Raw genomic sequence first — 4842 nt, 5'->3', positions numbered from 1 at the left:
ACTGAACAGCATATTCCAGGTGAGGCCGTACCAATGCTTTATAAAGGGGGAGTATTATGTACCTGTCCCTTGAGTCCATGCCTCTTTTTATACATGACAATATCCTGCCGGCTTTGGAAGCAGCAGCCTGACATTGTGCTATTCTGTAGTCTGTGATCTACAAGTACACCCAGATCCTTCTCTACCAGTGACTCTGCCAGTTTAATCCCCCCTAAGACATACGACGCATGCATGTTATTAGTACCCAGATGCATAACTTATCATGCATACATTTATCCACATTAACTTTACATTCATCCACATGACTCTTCATTGGAAAAAAAAATTCTGATGAAGAGTCATGTGAATCGAAATGTGTCATGTCTAGCTTTCTCTGCTCATATGTATGCTTTTATCTGCATTTTTACTTCTGTATGACGTGCCTCCAATAAATTTGAATACATATTTCACTGTTGGTTACCAGTGCTGTTATTCTATTCTAGTGATAGGTTTACAGAAAAAATAATATCCAGGTTGTGTTAGTGACAATATTCAGGTTATCCTAGTGACAGACCATCACTTTATAAAAATAACCCAAAAGATCCATAATAAGTGATCTGTGGGGGGGTCTAACCTCAAGGACCCTTATTAGAACCACTGGAAATAAGGAGCTACAATGCTAACTTGAATGGGGCTAAATCGCAGGACAGGCTGTTGTGCCTGACTCAACATTGACAGCTGTCGTGGCCTTTTTATTCCAGAGGTCCCAGGAGTCTGGCCCTCATTGATCACATGCTGATGGACTAGCCGAATGATTCCTGGAAAAACTACATGACAATCAAAGCTCCACTATGTCTGTAGAAGAATGCCTGTCCAGCTGGTGGCCCTAGACCTACCTGTGGCCCTATGTATACGTTATGGCATTTCTGTAGCACTGTACATCATTGTTGCTTTTGATCATAGGGGTTATGATCATGTCACGTAGGGCAGGGACGAAGTGCGCCCTAACTTTCCCAAAAGGCGCTTTCCCTGCCGGCTTGAAAAGATACCCTAGCGGTGAATCCCAACTTGGACCTGGTCCTTACACTGCGCTGATGTGCTGGGGCATCAAAATAATAAATTAAACTGTACAGGGTCGGGGTAAACATCAAGAACACGAGGGGTTAACACAATAACCAACAAACAGAAATATCAAGGCAAAACATAGCATACTGACAATCAGTACAGGAACCAGAGACAAGATAAACGGCAGATATGATAACATGAACAAGACTGGGTAACTGGATAAATATAACATGGCTAAACAGGACCAGGATATGCAGGGGGTTAACGGGTTAACTCATGTCAGACACCATACAGGTTAGAATTACTAGAACACAATTCACACTAAATTTCAAAAGTCAAACTCCATAACATGGAGGAATACGGGTCAAGATTCTAAACAGGAATCACTAACAAGAACCAAACAGGACTGATAACAGAAAACAATGTGAACATGGGTTTAACCAAGGTACACTAAATATATACAAAGCATAACACTAAAACCCCGAGCGAAGTACAAACATAACAAGGCTTAAATCTAGATACACAGATACAGGACAAGAAGCCATGGCTGAACTCAGAATACAAGCAGGACAGTGTAAGGATTTTTGCCAACCTAGGCAAAAGCTAATTTTACCACCCTCTTGACTCCGCCCATTTGCCCTCCCTTTGACACACCCTATGCTGGCTAAGTGAGTGGTTTGGATGCTGGTTTTACCTTGCTAGGGTCTAAATAACCCCACCCGAAAGCCTATTGGCTGGAAACATTTACATTATCCTGACCAAAGCACACAATATGCAAAAACTGGTCTGGCATGAAAAGCAGGTGTGAATACACACCAACACAGAATAAAAAACACAGACTATAGACATTACAATTACATAAGAAATAATTGGTTGACAAAATTTACATTTTTTTGAAAAATATCTGAATCAGTTCTGCAAAAAATAATAGTTAGCGACAGTTGTTGTCTGCAAAGTTAACGTAGACGCTGGAAATCTCCACTTGCGAGTGGTAAAACTAAATGGCTGCACAAACAAAGCCCATTTGAATTTACAACCTTTTCCGTAATGGTGGCCGTCTCCTATTTCTTTCTAACTGTGAGGTGCTGTCATCGTAACTAGCCGGGTGAAAAATGGCAATGAGGATGATTACTTTCCGGATTCTGCTGACGCGTCTGAACAGGGAGCGTTTTGCGAGAATCCTTCGCGCTCCCTCTTGTTATGGCCTGGTGTTAAGCAGTTTCACGAATCTGTATCATCTTCTATTAAATCATATCAGATCTGCGCACAAAGACATCAAGGTCAACATGCAAATTGGCGAGCGTGTTCCTGCCGAGTAATAATGTTTATGATCGCCGGCTATAATATCATGCCATTAGTAAGTGATGAAAATGCATGTTATTAGATCACGCCGCGCTCGCTTCATGTACATTGAGAGCTGGATAGGAAACATCGGAAAAATACTGACATCAAACCCCAGTCATCAAGGCATGCCAAGCTATGGGAAGTCTGTGTACGAACCTTCATCCAGTGGCTGTGAAACTATACCTCCCAGCATGCCATGTCAAAGTGTGCTCGGACCATAAACGTTTGTCTGCAAAATATGGTAAAGATTGTGGACAGTCTCATACCACAGACCTCAAAGAGGTACTCCGCCAGAAAAAATCCTATCCCCTATGCAATGTATAGGGGATAAGATGTCTGATCACGGGGGGTCCCGCTGCTGGGGACCTCCTCGATCTCCAGGCTGGCAGCGGCAACGTCCAAAACACAGAGCTTGGAGCTTCTGTTTTTGTGATGTCACGCCACGCCCCTTCCATTTCTATGGAAGGGGCATGACGGGTAGTTTGTAGCCGTCACGCCTCCTCCCATAGACTTGAATGTAGTCTCGAGTGTAGTCGCCAGTCATCCAGCACGGAGCAGAGTGCGCTCCGTGCACCGGATGACAGTGACGGGACCCCTGCAATTAGATATCTTATCCCCTATCCATTGGATAGGGGATAAGATATTTTAAGGCGTAGTACCCCTTTAAACATTAGAAATATGTCGGCCAAATCCATCCATTACAGTGAAAGCGACCAACCATCTGATTTATATAGGGGTGCCCCCCCCCCCCCCCGAGATTGTTGCCCCTCTTCCTGAACTATCGCATGGTGGAGCGGGAGCTGTCGGCTGTCCTGCTCCACCACCCCTTCCTCACGCCCGTCACCTTGCTATCACATGCCGCGGCTGCTCCATTCCTGCAGTCAGTGAGAGCCAATCACGGCAGGCCAGCGCGATGACGTCACATAATCGCGCTGGCGTCCGGAGATCACGTCCCCGCGGCTCTCACTGACTGCAGGAATGGAGCAGCCGCAGCGTGGGTGAAAGGTGACGGGCGTGAGAAAGGGGAGGGGGGAGCAAATTATAAGTGAGAGGGGCAAATGATGAGTAAGGGGCACATGTCAGGGGGGCATTATATGTGGGGGCACATGACAGGACCCCCCCCCCCGTCATGTGCCCCTCATATATAATACCCCATGTCCTGTGCCCCTCACATATAATGCCCCCCTGTCATGTGCCCCTCATATATAATACCCCATGTCCTGTGCCCCTCACATATAATGCCCCCTGTCCTGCCCCCTCAGGGGGCATTATATGTGAGGGGCACAGGACATGGGGCATTATATGTGAGGGGCAAATGACAGGGGGCATTATAAGTCAGGGATATATGTCAGGGGGGCATTATATGTGCATTATATGGGCATATGACAGGGGGGCTGTCATGTGCCTCCATATATAATGCCCAATGTCCTGAGCCCCTCCCATATAATGCCCCCTGAGGGGGCAGGACAGGGGGCATTATATGTGAGGGGCACAGGACAGAGGACATTATTATTATGTGGGGGGGAACAGGACGGGTTATAATTATCATATGTGGGGGCACAGGATGGGGCATTATTACTATAAGTGAGGGGCACAGAGTGTTTTGCATTTCAAAGGTATAGTAATTTAGAGGTAAACAATACATGTGCTTAGGGGGTAAGGGTTTCTTTAACTAATCTAGTGGAAGAGACTCAAGTGCTAAAATCCACAGGGTAGGGGGCACAAATTACTTGCCTTGCCCTGGGTGCTGACAACCCACGCTACGCCACTGGCTGGGAGTTGTAGTTTTGCAACAGCAGGAGGCACTCTGCTTGGTTTAATCTGCATTAGGACCTCCGAACTCCCTGCCAAATGTTGAATTTCAGCTTCCAGACCCTTTAATTCTTGGAGAGATAAGCTGCCACCAAAGGCGTCTGGCAGCAGGATGGGGGGCATTGAACAATCCAACATGCCCAAATCTACTTTCGAGGGAGAATCAGGATACCCCAATATACAGGAGATGCTCAGGCGATGCCACTAGAGTCATCAGGTTAGGACATTTGATCAAGTCATCTTTTTGGTCTGCACGGTTTAATAGAGACTTCTCGGCCTTTTGGCTAAGATCAAGTGTAGTATCTGTTCTTATCAGTTTTCATGCTGGTGGGGATGGGTGCTGCATGGAGGATGCAGGTGTACCAGGGCTTTCCGGGGCTGGTTCTGAGGAATCAGCTCAACGGCTGCCCCGATGTGACCTGTTCCCTCCGGGTCTCGCCATGAGGCTGAGAGGGTCTAGAGCCGAGGTACTTTTGTGCCTCGGGGAGTGGTGACCCCGAGGTGCCGAAACTCACTGGGAGGATGAACTCACTGAGTTAAAGCACGGGCACCATAATCTCTTCACCTTGTGGCACTCACCTCTTGATTCCCGGCCTTCTGGCTAGGATCAGAGGAATTTTTATAGATCCGGACGGATGTCCA

At 46.7% G+C, this 4842-nt stretch overlaps 1 pseudogene; it reads left to right on the top strand.

Moving 5' to 3' along the window:
• Positions 1 to 4464: 4464 nt before the first annotated feature.
• LOC130344007 (U2 spliceosomal RNA) lies at positions 4465 to 4624 on the top strand (annotated as a pseudogene).
• The last annotated feature ends 218 nt before the right edge of the window (positions 4625 to 4842 follow it).

The sequence above is a fragment of the Hyla sarda genome, chromosome 1 (assembly GCF_029499605.1).
Source record: "Hyla sarda isolate aHylSar1 chromosome 1, aHylSar1.hap1, whole genome shotgun sequence".
Taxonomy (NCBI): domain Eukaryota; kingdom Metazoa; phylum Chordata; class Amphibia; order Anura; family Hylidae; genus Hyla; species Hyla sarda.
Note: the sequence above shows the minus strand (reverse complement) of the source record. Positions and strands in the feature narration are given on the sequence as shown.